This window comes from Crocodylus siamensis, chromosome 6, assembly GCF_052110815.1.
Source record: "Crocodylus siamensis isolate JL-2025a chromosome 6, ASM5211081v1, whole genome shotgun sequence".
NCBI classification, from domain to species: domain Eukaryota; kingdom Metazoa; phylum Chordata; order Crocodylia; family Crocodylidae; genus Crocodylus; species Crocodylus siamensis.
The window spans coordinates 57,685,588-57,706,771 of record NC_143400.1 but is presented as its reverse complement, the minus strand read 5'-3'; the positions used below and the strand labels follow the sequence as shown (position 1 = coordinate 57,706,771).

Here is a 21,184-nt window from a genome sequence, read left to right as displayed (position 1 = left end):
GTAATTTAATTTGAAGGTTCACCTTGATAATTCTACAGACATTATGTCACTATCTGAAAGCAGGGAACCAGACTTAATCCCAGGAATGTCTTTTTCAGTCCTGTGCCATAACATATAAAATGTTATTGGACTGAATTATCTGATTCTCAGACTGTTACCATCTTTCAGATAAAAGTATGATCTATTTGAGAGATAAGAAGTTTTGTGGGCAATATCTGTTTATTGGACCAAGAAAGGATACTGCGATAACCAAAAGCTTGTCTAAATCTATCCCAACTACACACTCGATCCAATAAAAGTTATCACCCACAAGAAAACCTGCTTCTCACATATTTCCTGGACCATCATGACAACAACATAACTTTAACATGACCATCATCTATTAGATTGGCCTACATTAGACCCTCAGACCAGTACCCCATGGTTCTTATCCATGTGGGAACAAATGACACGGCCAGAGGCAACCCAGACCATATTGTGAAGGACTTTGAGGCCCTGGGGGCCAATCTCAAGGAGATGGGGGCACAGGTGGTATTCTCCTCTATTCTTCTGGTGAGTAGACACGGACAGCAACATGAGGCCTGCATTGGTGAGGTCAACCGATGGGTACAGAGTTGGTGCCACCGGGCAGGCCTTAGGTTCCTGGATAACGACCCATACTTTTGCACAGGGGGCTTGCTTGGGTCGTATGGGCTACACCTCTCCCCTAAAGGCAAGTGTGTCTTCTGTTCGGGTTGGCTGATCTCATGCAGTGTGCATTAAATTAGCTTTGCCGGGGGATGGGGCCACAGGAGGACTTGAGGACACCTCTCAACCAACACAGGTGATGTGCACAAGGAGTACCCAGATAAGTGACAGGGGTCCAGATAGTCCTGGGAAGCAGGGGGTGGCACATGCACCAATTCAAGGCCCTAAATGCCTCTACACCAATGCTCATAGTATGGGGAATAAGCAGGTGGAACTTGCCCTCTGGATAGCTAGTTTGAACCCGGACATAGTAGGGCTCACAGAAACCTGGTGCACGTCATCCCATGACTGGGCAGTTAACATTAGGGGCTATAGACTATACAGGAAGGATAGAGCAGGGAGGAAAGGCCAGGGTGTGGTGCTCTACATCAAAGAGCACATCTTCAACTAGCAGGATGGGGTCAGAGATTGGGCAGGCTGAAGTGCTGTGGGTCAGAATACAGGGGGTCATAGGGAAAGGGACTTAACGGTGGAGGTCTACTACAGACCTCCCAACCAAGGGGAAGAGCTGGACTATGAATTCTTGGGTCAGCTTGCAGAGGCACTTAAGGCAAGGGATGTAGTTATCATGGCACAAATGGATTCTAGGTTACCTGTTGTGACCTGGGTGGGATGTGCTGTTTGTGTTCCTCCCAGAGGGTCACGAGCACTTCATTTGCACTGAAGTGTAAGATGATGTCTGTCCCGGAGGATGAGATTCACAGATTGGAGCCACAGGTATCCAAGCTGCACTGTATCTGCAACAAGATTGCATCAGGAAGATTACTTGGACAAGAGTTATGAGAGGCTGGTACTGGAGAGCCCACAGGGTAATGAGAAGTGGCAACATGTGATTGCAGAAGGAGAACCCCCATAATTAAAGAGGAGCATATTGAAGTCAGCAACCTCTTTCAAGTACTCTGTGGTAGAACTGCTGAGGAAAAGGCAGAAGAGAGGACATCTGCAGGCATAAGGCAGAAGAGATAACAGCCTAGAGAACAGGAAGTGCAAGACCTCCAGGATAGGGTATCCAGGATCACTGCACCAAGAAGGAAGAACAGAGGAGTGTTCATTGGTGACTCCCTTCTGTGGGGGACAGAGGTACCAAGTTGCTCACATATGGGTGCCCAGGGGGTGTGCTGCCTGCCTAGAGTCTGAATTCAGGATATCACAGAGAGCCTGACAAAGCTCATCCATCCTTTGGACCACTATCTCTTCTTGCTTGTCCATCTAGACACCAACAACACTTCTGGGAATCACATTGACCAGATCATAGGTGACTATGAGACTTCTAGCAGGAGGATTAAGGAGTTTGGAGAACAAGTGATGTTCTCATTGATCTTTCACATGGAAGGCAGGGGTCCAGACAGAGACCATCATATCCTGGAAGTAAACACATGACAAGATAGCATCAATATAAAGGCTTCTGATTTTTTGACAATTGGCAGTTTTTCTTGGGAGAAGGGCTGCTAGTAAGAGATGGGAGTTATCTGACAAGAATGATGAAGATCATCTTTGGGTGTCACCTGGCCAACCTTGTAAGGAGGGCTTTAAACTAGGTTCCACATGGGAAGGTGATCAAAACTCTCCAACAACAAAGCACACAGTCTAGGGAAGGACTCAAAGAAACAACTCAATTCTGGGAAAGTGCCAGAGAGCTACAGGACTGCAACAAGTAGCACAAAAGATAAATGAAGAGGTCAAAATGCAAAACATGTCTGATGCCTTTACACAAATGTGAGAAGCATAGGGGATAAATAAGAGCTGGAAACTACAGCCTGTGAAAAGATCTATGATCTGCTTTGCCTCACCAAGACCTGGTGGGATAGCTCTTATGACTGGAATGTCAACATGGAAGGTTACACCCTCTTTTGGAAGGACAAAGTTAGGAGAAAAGGCATTAGTGTTGCCTTGTATGTCAAACACACATACACTTGTTCTCTGGTTCAAGAGGAAGAAGACAGCAGATACATTTGGGTGAAGATGAAAGGTGAAATACATGGCATTGATATAATGGTGGAGATTTATTATAGGGTACCTAATCAAAAAGAAGAGGTAGATGACACATGCTTCAAGCAAGTGGTAAATCTATTGAAAAGCTATGGGATGGTACTGATGGGAGACTTCAATTTTCCACACATCTGCTGGAAGAACAATGCAGCCAAACATAAAACATCAAGCCACTTTCAAACTTCTGGGAGCTGGGAGCTTCTATGGGGATAGAATTCACAGTTATGGGAAGCCCAACAAGATACTGTCCTGACAAGATGGAAACACAAGAAGAATGCCAAGAGATGAATGTGGCTGCACAAGGAGCTTCTAAAATGCCTCAAATACAAAAAGAAACATACAAGCAATGGAGGAAGTGTACCAGGAAATAACAAGAACCCACAGGGGAAAATGAGGAAGTCAAAGGCAAAGAATGAGCTATACTTGGCAAAGAAAGTTAAGGACAAGAAGAAGAGGTTCTATAAGTATGTTGACCAGAAAAGAAGGACCAAGGAAGCTATGTGTCCACTTTTAACAAGACAGGAGGAACCCCAAGTTCATTCCCTATTTATATTTTATTGGCTTTGGCTTCTATAGTGTAATCTGAGATGCTGACAGATGTGAAAAAAATCACTTACTAATTTAATCAGCTACTAGATAAAAGCACCAAAAAAAGCCTCACTAAATGCCAGATCTACGCAGACATTGGGCAAGCCAAGTCCCACTAATAAGATGCCTCTCCAGGCAGGCTCTAGGCTGGACTCAGTGTGGGGGCACATGAAGTTTAGAGCGCTGGGTTGTTTCTTTTTGGGGGGTGTTATATCTGTAAGCAGTGGATTATGTAGAATGTACATAATAGCCCTATGAAAGATACAAATAAAATTATCTGAAAGTACTGTCGTAAGATTATAAATTTGGTTAAGTGATGAACTTTGTTTATAATTTAATAACTAACCTGCATCATTTGATTTTGTTATTCAGGAAAGCTTCTCTCTCCAGCACAATACAATGTAACTGAGGAAATCAAGAAGTAGTCTTCTACTAGACGATAGTGTGAGTCATTTTAGGACTAGGAAAAAAATCAGGCTAAAAGTAATCAATTTCTTCACTGAACAAGTGCTTTGGATGGGAGGGATTTTTCCTAGGATAAAACTAACCACATGATTTATTTATGAAGCACACTCAAAGAGTGTAAGTTAGCATGTTACCGAATATCAAGGAAGTTCATATGCTGCAGTGGAAGAAACAACTCTAGGGCTTAGGGAACGGAAATACACTTCTATAAAGTGAAGTATGTGGAGCCTTGTAATCTACCTTGCAATATTTATTCATATACAGTACTATGGTGACTGTACACTGCACAATGTATTTTAAAAGTAAACCATATGCACTAACTATTTTGAGTTAGTGGTCACTGCATAGAATACATGCCATTGATACATAATTACTAATTAGCAAAGGGCAACTTCTTTATTGCCATCAGAAATCATTATAGATAGCCTGACAAAAGCACGGGACATTGTTTAAAAAGCTCTGTATTTTAAAGAGAGAGGCAGAGGCAGACTTTTGACTTTTAAAAACTTTATTATACAAATGTTAAAAACAAGTGGTGAAAGTGCAAAGGTATGTGACCCTTCCAGAGGCCAACCATGAAACGCTTGTTAACAACAAGAAACACCATATCACAGGAGATTGAAAACCTCTTTTCCCATGCCTATCATGGGGTTACATATGTAGGACTAGCTATCCATCTTCTACCTTGCAGAGAGTCCCCTCCATGGCCTAACATGACAAAAACTGGTCTACATCATTGCAAGGTGAAGTGTGCAAATTCAAATATGACGTGCCTGGACTAGGAAGCAAAAGAGTTGGAAGGTGTCATTGGAACTGGACCCTGCAAGTTGGTTTCTGCTACTATCTTGGCCTGGCCCAGCAGGAAATTAGCCAGGCAATTCACACTTCCCTTTTCCACTTGGGACAGAATCAGGAAGATGTACACAATCTCAGAGAAGTCTAAATTCAATGTGTCAAAGAGGGTACTGAAGGCAACAAAGTAGCTATATCCTGGGGTAGTCCAGAAAGACATGGAAAAAGAGTCTTTTCCACCTTCCTCTCAGAAAAGGTAAGCCACCAACCCCACTAGGTCCAACCAGTGGACAAAAGTGCTTATGGCTAATATTCCATGCAGCAGCTGCCACTGGAGATCACCAGTTATCTTGGTGATGGGTAGATTGTACAGGGTGTACAAGACAAGTTGGGCTTGCTGTGGTGCTGTTGCCACTAGGTGCCGCCTGTAGGTTGTATCAGGGCAGGCAGCAAAGGCATGGACATGATGCAATTTAACTGTCCGTGTTTTTAGCACCCTCCCAGACAGGATCTCAAGGTATTTCCCCAATGTTATTGTTAGTCATGGGGAGGAACAACAAAGTGGTTTATCTTCTACTCATTTCTGTCCACAGCTGAAGAAAAAGGCAGCAGTAGAATGGGGGTTGTCTATTGAGGGAGAGTGTTTCATGTACAGAGTTAGTACTTTAGGGTAGTAAGTGCATCCACAAAAAAGGCAGCTTTCACTTCAGCCAAAAAGCCGATAGAGTGTAGGCCCAGCTAGTCAGCCAGGGCTTTGGCAAAGAGTCAGGCAGACCAACAGTCAAAGAGGTGGGTCAGCTTGATCGTACGCAACCAGACTGAAGAGTCAGTGATGCATCAAGAGCCTCCCTCAGAAAGACCAAGACCAATACCTTCTCTTTTCAGTTAGTAGCGTTGTTGGTTGCAGCTGTCTTGGTCTAATGACTTAGGCAGACAAAGCTATTTGAGTAGATGTGATATCTTTTATTAGACCAACTAAATAGTTGGAAAAGAGTTCTTGGCAAGCTTTCGGGCTCAAACATCCTTCTGCAGGCATTAGGAGACTCTGCCATTGTTCTGAGTTCTCCAAGGTAGAAAAGAAGCTGAAAGTGTGATAAGAAGTCTGTGAAAATGTAAATAGGTGGAAGTTTGAAAGACGATGGGTAGAGACAGGAGAGGAGGGGGTGAAGGGGGTGGGAAATGTGTGAAGAAATGAAAATGGTAAGCTTCAGGTAGGTACCTAGTAAATCAGATGTCAGGCAGGTTGTAATGTGTCATATATCCAATGTCTATATTAAGTCCATGATTTTTTGTATCCAGTAGATTTATGAAGTGATGTTCATAGGCTTATCTATGAAAGGTGTTTTATAAATTCCCTTTGAGGTTTAGAACTGAGAGATTGGAGAGAATGTGATTGTCAGTGAGAAGTGGGCGCCCACAGGTAATTGGATATTTTTGTCTTTGCTGGATTTTCAATGTGCATTCATTCTGGTATGCATTTGACATTTGGTTTCACCTACATATTTTCCATCAGGGAATTTGGTGCACTGCATGAGATATATTACATTTCTGAAGGTGCATGTATAAAATCCAGGAATGGTAGTAGTTCTGTTGTGAGATGTAGTTATTCTGGGAGTGGTGGAGGTGTGTTGGCAGGTTTTCAATTTCTTGTCTGGCGTGGTCTAGATCCATTTGGTGTGGTTTGGGTCATAGGGAGCTTGCTTCTGGTGATGAGGTTAGCAAGGTTTGGTGCTTGTTTAACAGCTAGGATGGGTGATTGTAATTGCCTGAGGATTTTCCATATATGTTTCAGGGAAGGATGGTATGTAATACCTAATGGTGTGCAATCTATGGGGATTTTCTTTTTGTACTACAGACATTTTATGTGTGGTATCTGGGTGGTTCCATAGGGTCTGGACGTAGTTTAACCATCTTAGCTTACGACCAAGACCAATTGAACAGTTTAAGGCAAGCATACAGCTGTGGTGCTCAAGATCAGATATCTGACCACATTGTCTATGAATGCCCTTATGGCCTTCCTTTGTGTGCCCAAGTTCTTATTGACATTGACCAGTCTACCTGTTGATTCTTATCTTTCAGTCCTCCAGGATCCTGCTGTCCTCAATGTATGCCTGCTCCAAACTCAAGCTAGCACTACCACTGATCAATATCTGTGTGGCTCACAGCATAAAGTGTAACAAGGCCCAAAGTGACATTTTACAATGGATTACAAATAATTAACCTAAAGCTAGGGTTGTCAACCAGGGGTATGCATACCCCCAGGGGTACTTGAGAAGGCCCTAGGGAGTACGTGTGGGTGGGTCAGGATGGAGCACTGCCATGCACCTTCCCACACAGGTGCCACACACCTGGCTGGATATGGGGGGTGGGGCAAGGTTGTATGCAGCAGCTGCTGCTCCTCTGTGTCCAGCTGTGTGCCACCCCCTCCTGTGCTTGGCATCAGGCCACACGCCACCACCCCCCGACTAGCCACCCCCCTCTCCGCAGCCCCCCTGAGGGTCCAGGCACCAGGGGTACATTGAGCCAAAAAGGTTGCAAACCCCTTACTTAGAGCAATATTACAAAGATTTACACTATATATAATCTGCCTTAACCAAGAGGATTGTATCTGGCTATATTTCAGAAAGCTAAGTGAATGTCCTGGATAGTAAAGAAAAGGTGGTCTCAAAAAAAAAAAAATCATAAAACTGTAATATTAAATACAAGCTAAGTAAATCGTGATTTTTTTCTTTAGCGTACCTTCCCCTAATAGTAAACTTACTATTATGTATGAAGCATTATATTTGTGGGGGGTTGGGTTTTTTTTTAAATAAATAAGGTACATGTTCCAGCATAAAGGAAAGCACTATGGAGATCTGTGAGGTACAGAATTAAAACCAACTCATTTAAAGCTGTTCATCCATCTTTCCAAATGGAGAGAGAATCTCACATAACAGATGCTAGTCATATTGCTCATTGCACTTCTGAAAGGACTCAGCTACTGTAGTAATGAAGGCCACAAAATCTCTACCTCTTTTTTAGCAGTGGTTGAATAGTATACAATTATTGAATTCAGGCTTTACATGGGACAGTAAACTTGTGAAATATCCACATTTGCTAATTTTTTCCTCATTACCAAAAAGTAATTTGTAAAGATTCACTGAGTAGTTGGGAGAAATAATTCTCAGTATCTTGGTTATTTCACAACATCTGTCTGATGCTCAACATTTCACTGTGCTATTGGTCACATGGTATTATTTCCCTTACCTGACTGGGTGTCAGAGATAAACAGAGAAATGACATGGTACATAAAAGAATAACCAATAAATTGTACATTAGTACAAATTTCCCAAACTTTCCAGATTTGCATTAGAATACCTAGCAGTAGCCCAAGTATTCATGAATAGCAAATAGCAATGACCACATGAATAGCAGCAAATCAAATTTGAATTGTTTATTCAAGAGTATATTCATGAATGTGGGGAGATTTTTTGTTATTCAACTAACTTTATTCATTTTGAAGTCTTTGTATACCAAATAGAAAAAAAGATATGCCTTTTGAGGAAACAGCTTTTTTCATCCAGCAGGTTATTTTAATTGCAATCAAAAAAGTCAGTTTTAACACTTTCATAAACCTTGTCCTCTCATTCCAAAATACATCTTTTGGGATGATACAATATCCTGTCTATGCAGGGGGTTGGACTCGATGATCTATTGAGGTCCCTTCTGACCCTAACATCTATGAATATATTACATCACATCATATATGATACACTATATCATGGGGGTGGGCAAAATATGGCCTAGGGGCTGGATCCAGCAAATTGTTGCCTCCACAACACTCTGCATGGGACCAAGCCCCACCTGCTCCACTGGGGCAGCCTATGCCATTCTTCCATCTGCCAGCCCAGGCCCCAACCAGCACATGCAGCTTCTGGTGAGGGTGTTCCAGGTGCTGTTCTGCTCCGTCTCTTCACCTCCAGCTGGATCCTCCCAGCTGAAGCTTCCCTCCCACCCACCTGGAGTAGTAGAGAAGGGATAGAAACAGGAGGAGGAACCACCACTGGAAGCAAGAGGAGCAGAAAAGCACCTGACTGGTTGCAGCTGCACCATGAACAGCCCTGCCATGCTGCTCTGCTTCCCTTGCCTCCAGCAGAAGCTGCACAGCTGAAGCTTTCCTTCCCCCTTCCCCCCCCAACAAACTGCCTGGAGCAGCATAGCAGGGGCGGGGGCAGGGGCAGAACACACCACTGGATGTCAGAGGAGAACAGATCCACCAGCCTGGGTCAGTTTCCAGCATGGCTGTTCCCAATGCAAGTACAGGCAGCCAGGTGCTGCTTTGCTCCCCTTGCCTCCAGTGGTGGCTACTCCTCCTGCCCTTGTCCCTGCTGCATCACCCTGGGCAGGGGGAAAGCTTAAGATGCGTGGCTTCCACTAGAAGTGAGGGGAGCAGAGCAGCACCTGGCTGGCTTCAGCCACACCAGGAGCAACTCTGCCAGAAACTGCACAATCAGCTGGGGCTGGGGTTGAGGCCAGGCCCAGGCCAGAAGGAAGGCAGAGTGGGCTGCCTTGGGCATGACTCAGCCCCATGTGGAGTGCCATGGGAGCAGCTGCAAACTGCACTCCTCAGGCAAGCTGTGCTGTATGTCCCCCTCACCTTCTTCCCTCACCCCAGCCAGCTCCCAGGACCTAGCACCCAGGCAGCCCTGTGCTATATCAAATCAGATATTATACACACAGATGTATACTAAGGGAGTGCAAAATTTTGACTGCTGGTTCGTTTTGAAGCTGTTTCGATGCGTTTCAAACTTGAAACAGTGGAATCAAAATGAAACAAAAGGCTTCAAAATGAAACAAGGGCTCTCAAAACATTTTGAAAGTTTGAAATGTTTCAAGTTTTGAAGCCAGGCTAGCTGCAGCTAAACAGAAACTAAGGAGAGGGAGGGGAAGGACTGCTTTCTGATACTGACATCTAGCTCCCTGTTTGATTCCCAGCTCTCTGATCACTTCCCCCAGCTGTTTCCGGGGGGATGCAGACCCCTTATCTGCACATGGGGTTTCAGCAGGCTGCCTCTAACTGCAGCAGCAGCCTGCTGAAATCCAGCATACAAATCTGGGTCCCGCACCCCCCAGGAACAGCTGGGGAAGCAACCAGAGAGCTGAGGGGAATATTCAGGTCCCTAAACATTCCCCCAGTTGGATTCCCCAGCTCCCCAATCTTTCTGCCAGCTCTCTAATAACTTCCCTCAGCTCTTCTGAGGGGCACAGTCCCCTGGAGGATGCAGGATGACAGCAGGCTGCCACTGCCATCTGGGAAAGGAGCTGGGTGCAGCCCATGCTGAATGCCAGGAAGCCTGGTTATGCTGCTGCCCCAGCTGGCAGTGACAGCCTGATGTCATCTGATGCACAGATCCTCCCCCGCCACCCAGGAGGAGTCTAGCACAGCTCCACAGTCCTCCTGGGGTGATACAAATTTTGCTTTGAACAGTCTGAGGTGCAGTTTCCCAGAACCCTGGCACCTACCTCCTTGAAATGTAGTAGGTTTCATGCCTTCAGAAGGGGCTACTATCTCTGCAACTGTCATATGAATCATATAAGAAATGACAAAGTTATAGGCATTTTCATGATTCCCCATTATAGCTTATGGGTGAAACGTCAAAACGCGTCAAAACAGCGAAACAGTTTCGATCAAATGAAATGGAGCAGTACTTTGAAATGAAATGACAAAACAAAACACTATCCCTTCAAAATGGTGAAGCGGAAGTCAAAATGAAATAGTACTGTTTCACACAGCCCTAATGTGTACACATGTGCAATGTAATTAATGAAATATACTTATACTTTCACTAAATTATATATTTATGTGTAGCAGTGGGGGGCTGTCCTCAGGGTCTGGAAGCACCGGGGACAAGCCCTGACACCCCCAGTAGAGGGCTCAGGGACCCCTGAGCTGGGTGCAGGGGAAAAGGCAGGAGGCAAGACTGAGCTCACTGGAGAGTTTTCCAGCAGAGCTGACTCCCCACATGCCACTGCCCTGCTGAGAATGGGCAGCAGCAGTAGTTGGGAGCTGGGCAAGGCATCCATATCTCCTGTGCCAGGGGAAGAGGCTCGGGGTTGGCTATCACCCCTGGAGCCCAGGCCAGGCATGCCCAGCCTGGAGCTGGCCATGGGTCCAGCAGACAGAGATCCAATCCTGGGATAGAGCCAGGAGAAGGGAGGCACAAGTGAAGGGCTGGCTACAGCTACAAGCCAGCACTTTGAGTGGAGACCAGGGAGTCCAAGATCCACCAGCTGGATACAAGGAGCTGAGCCAGGAGCTGGCACAGAAGCCTAACACAGCTGGCAGTTGGTGACTGGACAGGGCGTAAGGGAAGCAGAGCCCCAGGACCAAGCGCAGTGAGTCTGCGAGTACCCCCATCTCTGTGTCCTGGAGGAGAACACGACTGAACCCCTCCTAATTCCATCAAGTCACGGCAGGCCAGCTGGGGGGCCTGACCCAGGGAGCAGGGGGATACTGTGGAGACTTCGGCTAGCACTGCAGGTATGTATAAATTTCATTCATTAAACAATTAACAGTCTAAATACCCAGCTGGACAGTAATATACAAATAAGACATAACAATACCCAGCATATTGTAAATCTAAAGAGTCTAGTGTGGAAAAACAAGAGTGAATACATAAAAGAACTGAGAGAGAGAAAAAAAAAGAGAAGTTCGTTTATGAAGCAGGAGATTTTCAAAGGCCCAAATGGCAATGAAATCACTTATCCTTAAAAGCCCCTTAAGCACTTGAAAATAAACAAATCTTACCTATAGTCTGGTTACAGACATTCAAAAAGCCCAAGGCACAAACCTACGTAGGTTTCTGTAAGTGTCCTATGAAACAGAAATTTACTCTTCAGTCAGGGGTGGAGGGTGAGGGGAACAGGGAGGACATGATATTGCCTGCACTGCCTGAGGCCAGCAGGTTAAGAGAGCTCAAACACACCTCCCATCATGACCTTCAGCATACCTAGACTGCCAGAGACTGCCAAGCACTGCTGAGTCACTGACAGGCATCTCCTGCCAGTGACAGGCATCTGCTCCCTGGCACTGCAGTGGCTCATGGCACTGTGGGTGCCTCTCAGGAGCTCACCAAGACACCTCCATGGCGCTATGAGCAGATTCAGTGCCAAGAAGCCAGGCACAGCTGAGCCCCAATTCCACACCACCTCTCCCCCCACCCTAACCCCAGCAGCAGCAGCAGCGACAAGCTTTTGCAACCTGCCTAGTTCCACGATACTGCCTGATTGTGGCAACACGGCTGCCTCTTGGTGGGGTCCTGCACACCCACCAAGAGATACCCACACCTCCTGCAAGCCAGCACAATGCCAAGGAGCCAGGCACAGCCAAATCCCTCTTCTCCTCCCCAGTAGCATTGTCAGTGGAAGGCTTCTACAGCCTGCCTGGATCCATCACTGTGGCTGCTTGTGGTATAATGGGTGTCTGTCAGTGGGCTCCCACACACCCTCAAGACACCATGAGCCAGTGCAGGGCCAGGGAGCCAGCACAGCCGAGCCCCCCAGTCCATCAGAGGCAGAATCAGTGACACCATTCTGCAGCTCACCCAGTTCCCTGAGAGGGTAGGGGTTGCCAAGGTGCCTGGCAGACAATGACCTACTTTGATTTGTGAGCAAACTTGGTACTGAAGTTTGGTTTACTAGTCTAGCTTAGATCCAGATCTATATTAGACCAGGATCCACCATTTTAAAGCAATCTATGTTCTCTGAACTTCTGTCCTGTTACAGGTAGACTAGTTTCCAACCTCCTACACCAGAAAAATTGTAATATCTGTACCTGGCCATAATCTTTAAATGTCATTTCGGCTCAACTGGAATAAGGTTAAATTAGAGCAACAGAATCTCCATAATTTGTTTTGAAGACATTTGGGGAAACATGTTCTTCCCCTACTCAAATATAAATTCCTACTAATATTTAATTGTGAGCTTCAGGTTCAAACAAAAAGAACTCCAAAAACTAATCCCCATCACACACATCAGCTTTCCCATTAGGTTCACAGTGCCCCACCCCACCCCACCTTCCCACAATTTACAATTTGAATACAAAATTAATTGGTCCATATTTGCTTTGAAATGAGGCTAGAAATGCTTGAAACTTTTCTGACTGGTTTTATTAGCGTAGTCATGGGTGACTGATGCCGCCTTAGTCAGGGGGAGCCTGTGCCCCCATGACCACTCCTGCTGACCCCCCGTGGACAATCCTGCAAACCAGGGGAAGGGGTCCCCTGCGGACAATTCTGCAGATTGTGGGAAAGTGGGTCCCCTGCAGGCGATTCTGCAATGTCCAATTGCTGCAGACAATCCTTGCAACTGCAGCAGCTGCAGCCGCTCCCAGAGGTGGCTACAATGATTGCAGTGATCAGCCAGCACTTGCAGGGAGGGTACCACTGCTCCCGCCTGCCCATTACATAAGCAGCAAGCACGGCTGATCAGGGGGTGCCCCAACACTCTCAGGGGGTGCCCCTGCACTCCCTATGTGTTGCCACTGAGCATAGTGTTTATTTTCAAATTTCTGAAAACATCTGAAAGCAAAGTTAAGCATGATTTCAGATCCTGTTCTGATTTTAAGTACACTTCTGGGAAAAACAATGACCAATCTCCATAGAAGACAAAAGGACTTTGTTTGCTGCAGTAGTTACTGACTTAGTAAAATATAGACTTATATGACAGGGATAGTAGAAGTAATCTGCTGAGGAAACTGTGATGAATACATCCGACATGACAGCCAATGTGTCTTTAAACACCAGAGGGCCCAATGGGTATTCTTTTATGTTGACTATTTTATTTTGTATCCCCCAAGACCACTAATCACTATAAAGATTAGCCTCATGGTTTTCCATTTTCTATGCTGAATGACTGAAATTAAAAAGTTCTAGTTTAGGCTTTATTGAGTCAGTGAACAAATATAGAACAGGGGAAAAAAGGCAACATCCTGTAGAATATTACTTAATTTTGTGCCATATCCTTTCCCTGTTAAATTAGTGTAAGAACAGGATATTAATTTAGTTTGACACATGTAGAAACAGTGGAAGGAGAGAATCAGTTTGAATGGAGTACTTGGGTTGTACAGCAGTGTAAATAAGAGAATTCAGCATGTTTCTAAACTCCCCCTATTTGGGAGTGAAGCTGGGAGATGTGGGATTTGTGTAATGAACGCACTGCAATGCAGCATGATCTGCAAATGGACAGGTGAGTGTCTGCAGATGAAAAAGTGGAGGGAAATCACAAAAAACTGTAAGTAGTACCATAAAAAGAAACTCAGCAGGATCCCAGCAGAATTGCATACACTTCTCTGCAGGGCTCCAGCAAGTTTTAGTGAAGGGCATTATAAATATGCTCACCAAAACGTTTGGGGGAAAAAAGAATGATGCACAATTTGATTTTGAAAGTGATGGTTTCAGTGTATCTGCTACTTCTCAAGCTTAACAGACAGTTTGAAATCTTCCACTTGCATGACAGGACAATTTTAACAAACCCAACGGACACATGATACCAAATAAGCAAGCTTTACAGGAGCTGTTATCCACAGCAAAAATCTCAAGCAAACAGTTTGCTCTACAGTAACTATAATGAAAATATTATCTAGCTCTGTTCAACTGAAGTGCTTATTCGCAAATTTTAAGTATTTCACCTCACCCTTTTTATACACATCCTAAAGACTCAAAAAAACCCTCCGTTTCTCTTCACAGGCTTTTTAACAATGTGGTGAAGAAATCTGTCACTTCCAATTCTGAACTTGCTTTCTGTTGTGATTGCTCTAGGATCTTGTATCTATGGCAGCTTTTCTCTACATAACATCAATTAAAAAAAATGATTAACTTATCAGTGTCTGTGCTGATAGACGCAATTGGTTTCTGGAAATAGCAATCATGACAGATACTGTGAGCTCCCTTGATCAGTTAGTTTTCTGTGATGCAGCAGACAATGAATTCTCCAAGCATGTATCATGTTTAGTTGAAGAACCTTCATTTGCCTCCCTAACCTCCCGCTCTAATTATATGCCTCCAGAATCCTATGTTTCCCATTAATTTGTAATCCCTTCATGTAAGGACATTATCATAGTTTACAAATCTTTTTTAAAGGTATAAGATTTATTCATCACCAACAGAGGTACATTTTTTACTTGTTTTTGAGCTTTGAAAATTTGCATTGTTTAACGAAGAACTATTGGGGTTTCCAGATAGACTTAAAACATTAACATTAATTACACAGTTTGGTGTTCTGATGCATCATGAGGTGCAGCAAAACCACTGTTACAGTAATGGAATATGAGCGGGGAGGGGAAATGCTGCCAGAACATAATCCACTTTAGAACTGTTTCAAGTTTTATTGAACACCTTTATTCTGCACATTTGTCAAACTATAATGAGATCTTAAACTCATGTATTAGATGTGAAGACTCTTGGGAAAAAGCATTGAATATTGAAAATGCGCAGTAGACACAGTAGAGATTTATTTGAGCATTTTATAAAGTCTTCACAAGCATGGGCGCAAAATCTGAAGACAGTGAGGAGAAAAAAAATCCAATCTTAACTCCAAGTATAATAAATGGACACTACTTATTAGGGTTTCCTTGACCCTACAACAACTTCAGGGACACTTCATATCATTTTTTTTACTTCAAAGTAAATGAATATAACTTATAGTGTAATACATGACTTTGGCCATAATTAAATTATCTTAGTTTGAAGACAGCTTAATTTGTAATCAATATTAATTATAGTAATATCATTGCTGAAAAGCCAGAGTGGAAGTCATTTTATTAATTAGGAAGAAGGGCATTGTGGTCTGATTTCCTAGGGGAAAAAAGCTCTAAATTCCAGGTGCAACTCTATTCATCTGACCTTACTCAGTGATCAAAGTATAACAAGCTTAAGTCTGAAGTAGCTGTAACATGATGCCTGACACTAGCCCACCTCCATTTACACAATCTTACAGCTTAAATAACATTTTAGAAATCCTGTCTGGTTACATATGCCATGCTTAGTACTACATACTCAAACCTATATGGATGTTGGATGAAGAGGGAGAAGGTTGTTTTATTTAAATGCGTGATTCTCAAATAGGGTGCCATGAGATCCTTAAGAGTGATATGAGGTGCTGCACAATATTACCAACCTTGGGTATGCAAATAATACATGCTTCAGAATATAAACCCAGAGGTATCAAATAGGAATCCATAGTGTCAAAAAAAATCTGACTTGCATTTTTCTGAGAGCTCTGCAAGAGAAGAATTGCTCTATTATTTTTCCATAGTTAAGAAATGAATAGAAGCTAAGAGTTGGCATTTTCCAAGGGATTCCTTGAGTCTAATGAGATTGACAACCACTGATTTAACCCCATGGCACTACATGTTCATAGTTCAAATAATTACTTAACTAGTTCTAATGATAAGAATTTATAGTATTCCCCAATGGTAAAGGTAACTCCAAAATTAGGAAGGTCATATCCTTCTACAGACACCTTACAATAGTAAGACAATGTGGACACATCCTGAAAAATATAATGGCCATGGCTCTGATGCCTGAGCCACTGCACGCATGTGGCTGCATTTCCAGAACCAAAAATGAAAGTCTGTTCACTTACTTATTGGTTCAATATATACAACTTAGACTAACCTGTGAAGATCGAATTGATTCAGCCTCAAGATATTGGACTGTCTTTACTTAGCTTAAGTGTTTAGACCACAGGTGTCCAACCTTTTTGAATGTGGGGCCGGATCATGAACTTTTTTATCACCCAGTGGGCCGGCGAGCCATATTTAAAGACCTCACAGGAAGCGGTATCGCGTCACACAGCCCCTGCAAACGAAAGTACAGTGTTTACTTTTGTTTCCTGTCACAGCACCTCGGGCCTCAGAAAACAGCTTGGAGGGCCGCATGGCAGCCCACGGGTCATATGTTGGACAAGCCTGGTTTAGATCTTCCTTGGAAATATTACTCTGTCGATATATTTTATTGAGGTACTAGTAAGCTACATACAACTGTAATGCTTAAAGAAATCACTTCTTGTTACATTGACTTGAATATGTCATTGTATGCATGCTTCTTGTGCCTGATCCAAAGATAAGCAACCTTACTGAAAGGCTTTCCATCAATTCTGGTGGCCTTTGTGTAAAAAAAAAAAAAAATGCTTACAATGCACTGTGTGAATGAAAATGTATATGCAGTATTCAAGTGACTAAAGCTTTTTCTCAGAAATTAACACATTAAGAATTAGTGTTACAAGTGCTTCAAGCAATTGTTATTGGTCTAAACACTTTAATTTGACTGCCTCTATTTGAAGTATTATCAAATCACCTAAGACAAGGCAGGGCAATTACAATGTTTCAGCAGTTAATAGATTTTATTTCAGCATGTAAAAGGTTATCATATATTATAAAATCAAAGATACCACAGGATGAGGAAAAACTAAGTGGTACCTGACACCAAATGTATTAATACAGAGTTGGATTTTAGAAAGAAAGAAAGAAAGAAAGAAAGAAAGAAAGAAAGAAAGAAAAGGAAATAGAAAGGAAAGAAAAACCTACAGGCAGCTATTTAATCTTTTTGTGATGTTTAATTTTAATCATTATAATATAAAAATTGCTTATATTTTAATTGTAGGTTATATATAATTTAACTATAAACACTTTCCATTTTAGTTTATATTTACCCTCAGATATTTCTAAATAAGAAACCTAAAATCAGATGCTCTATTTTATTTAGATAAATTTAAAAAAAGAAAAAAAAAGGAGCAAGCATTAGATCTTAGAAATTAGGGTTTTAATGTGGGTGAGCCCTCCCTCTCCTCCCTTTCCCCAAACATTAAAATGTGGTTTCTTCCCTGCTTTTGGTACCTTGCAGCCCATGGGATGCATCCACCATAAGGTCTGTGTGGTTGTGTCACTGCTTCAATATAAAATTCACAAAGTCAAAAGTGAAAAAACCCTACCTGATTCAATTTCCATCACTGAAAGGCATTTGCATTTTAATTTGCAACTAGGCATGCAATTTTATTCACACAAAGGGTAAAAGGTGAAACTCATAAGACTTAACTCTGCAAAGACTTTCACACATTCTTAGCTTCAGTGAAATTATTCCCAGGCTTTGTCTTCACTAGAAGGCAGGTAGGGGGAGTCTTCCTCACAGATAGTCCCTTCTAGACCTAAAATGCTTTGCGATCAAAACTGGATACATACCCACAAAATGTTTGCTTTCTGAGAAATCAGCCCCTTCTGATTCAGAACATTTCATTTAAAAAGTTTCTTGATCACCTGTTTCTATGATACTCAAGTCTTTCATGTTTCAATAAGTTTGAAGTTTTTATAGTATACGAGAATTTTGGTTGAAATATATATTTTAATTTGGTTAGGAATGTTTTCCTCACATGGCGGTAAATATTACCTGCTGTATTCCCAGCTTCTCCCACTATCTGTCCGTATTAGAATTTCTGCAGGTTTATTAATCATAAATATTATATTATTGGAAATCTTCACCATTTCATTATTGGCTTAGTCCAGCAGATGAGTGATAAAGACATTAAATACTGGTCCCAATACTGACTCTTGGGTCAAGTCCATGCCATGGACTTTTCTATTAGTAGCCATTAGCAAAGCCATTAGCAAACCTTAAGGAGATTTTAATTAAAATAAATTTGGCTCCACATTTTATGGTTCTATACATATTTGAGGAACTTCATTAACATTTTCTGGAATCCAAGTAAAATGTTAAGTAGCCACTATTTTAAAAACTTTTTCATACCAGCAAGTTAACCACTTTCTCCTACAGAAGCCATGCTGGTTTCTCCTCACCACACTCCTTTCATGTTACTCTTTTCCTAATCGGGGTAGTTCTATATAGTTTCTGCAGTACTCCGAAGGATGAATCTCTTTAAGTATACACTACTCACCCGCCCTACATAGGCCACACCTGGAAACCTGGTGGCAAAACAGTTCTGTGGTTATGTTCAGTGATCTTGCTAAAAGCACAAAGGAGTCACATGTCAAGAGCCATGGCAGGGACTTCTTCAGAACAACTCCATTCCCTCATTTCCAAGTTTGACATGTGCAGAACAGGACAGGGCTTACAATAATTCTCCCGCAATGTTGCAAAAGCAGGAAAGATATACATTTAAATTGTCCCTAGGATATCTAATGCTATTTGGTAGAGTCCAATTCTGATTACTTCCTTGAACGGTTTTTATTAAAAATTAATGAATAAGTGTATTTATTTTTACCAGTGTGTTGCTACAGCTAGCAGAGCAAACAATGCATTGGTTGATGTATGCCAGCACATCTCAAGCAAAACTATGGAAGTTATTCTCCTGCTCTACTCAGCATCAGTGAGGCCACAGCTAGAGTACTGCATCCAGTTCTGGGCACCACACTTCAAGAAGGATGTGGACAAGTTTGAGAGAGTCCAGAAAAGAGACACTTATATGATTAGAGGCCTGAACAGCAAGCCTCAAGGAAGGGCTGACAGATACGGGACTGTTCAGCCTAGAAAAAAGTTGACTTCATTCAGGGGGATTTGGTAGCAGCTTACAAATATATCAGGGGAGAGCATCAGGGGCTTGGTGAAGCATCCCAGGGGAAAACCAGAAGCAATGGTCATAAACTCCTAGAAGATTTCAGATTGGATACAAGGAAAAACTTTGTAATGGTTCATGTGATCAGACTCTGGAATAGACCCCCACTGGGGGTGGTGCAGGCACCTACTCTGCAGATCTTCAAATGGAGACTGGAAGAGCACCTTGCTGTGGTTATTTGACCCCAGCAGCATTTCCCACCCAGAGCAGGGGGGCTGGACCTGATGATTTCAAGAGGTTCCTTCCATCCCTAAACTTCTGTGAATCTCTGAATCTGTAAATAGATACATAGCAAATTAGTCTCTATAAATGGTGGCTTTAACACTGGAGTCTTTAACACTACAGGAATGACCCTGCATCCCTGGCTATTGGAGCCAGACAGATACATTACTAGGCATGAAGCTGTATCCGAGGGGAAGGAGATGGAAGGACTCCCCCGCAGGCAGCTTCATCATGGGAGACATAGCCCTGCACCTGGAGGGAAGAGGGGAGTCCATGTCTCTCCCAGTCCCCTAGCAGCAGCAGCCCAAGCCCATGTTGCTGCAGTAAGGAAAGCCAGGCAAGTAAGACACTTCCTTGCTTCCTCCCTGCCCCCACCCTACAACAGTCAACATAATTTGCCTCTGCCACAACCTCAAGCATTGATAGTTATGCCTCTAGTGTTTCATCAAAGTTCAAAACAGTTACGTTGCTGTCAAACATTTTAGTTTTGACAAGTTTTACCATTTTCCAACAAAAACAATTCTAAGAAAGTTTCTGATGAGTTCTATCAATAAGATTCCCAGCTCTTCATCTATGTTGCTGTAAGATATTCACTGCAGATGGGAAAGAGGTGGAGGAAGCAAAAAAGTTCTTGGCTAATTCTTTCCTTCTCCACATATGGATAGGGACTTCAATCTTGTTTCTATCTCCACCTCCTGTCCTGAGAATCTGGTAGGGTTATGAGAATGATGTACAATAACTTTCTATAGGAGCACGAACATGTCACCCCACATCAGCATAGCAATGCATTACATCACTGTATAGTGTGCTATGGCAATGTAGTAATCATGTGAGTCTATACATGATCAGCAGCTAATGGCAGATAGAAGGTATGGCTTTCAGATGAAAATATTTTTCAGTTGTTTAATAGCTATTCTACATATAAGCTAATAATGCAGAAGAAGAAAATTGAAAATACATACGCTTTTTTGCCCTAATTCTGCTAATGGATGTGTCTCCACCAGGCAAATTGGTACTGTAATAAATCCCCAATGGCTTCAAAATAGTTTTCACATAACATACCATTAAGTTTTGGCACCAACTCTATTGGGTTCAATAAATTAAAGAGTAAGATTTTACACAGGGAACTTGTTCCAAACCCACACAAACATTCTAACTCCTTGGTGGGCCTGGGAGAAAAGGAACTCCGAATCTGTAGTGAGGGGAGTATTTTAGCACTTACAAAAATATCTTGGGTAGCTAGATCTTTGTGCCTGAGCATGTTGATCTAAGAAAAAGCACAGAGTACTTCATGCTCCATTCAGTGCAAAGCTAGCCTAGCAGGTCGGGATTTTGCCAGTAGAAAGCAAACTGCAAATATTCAGTTTTATTAAAGGTAATTGAAAAAGACAGTCTATACAATTATTCTGAGTAATTCTCTGTGATCTTTCCTGCCTTCAGAAACATTTGTCTAAGAGTTTTCATATTCATAATTCCACATGAAGAAAGAATAGGTGTTGATTTATTCAAAACAACTGAAATTGAGCAAATTAAAACATTTCAGATTATTTTCTTCTTCCTTTTTTCAAGGAAAGCTCTACTTCTGACTTTTGCTATATTATCAGATTTAGACAGAGAAAACACATTCCTAATATTCAGCACATATCTAAGAACTTTTTTATCACTGTCTTTTAAAGCACATTAATAAGACAGTCAAATACCATCCCTTCCTCTCTCTCTGCCCCCCACAGAGGGCTACTGAAACAAGAAATTATACAAGTCAGTAAAGTAAGACAGT

The 21,184-nt window shown here is 42.6% G+C and overlaps 1 long non-coding RNA gene across 1 annotated transcript in view; it reads right to left on the bottom strand.

Moving 5' to 3' along the window:
• The window catches only part of LOC149862870 (uncharacterized), a 263,605-nt gene that overhangs the window by 165,096 nt on the left and 77,325 nt on the right, over positions 1-21,184 (bottom strand). The window lies entirely within an intron of this gene.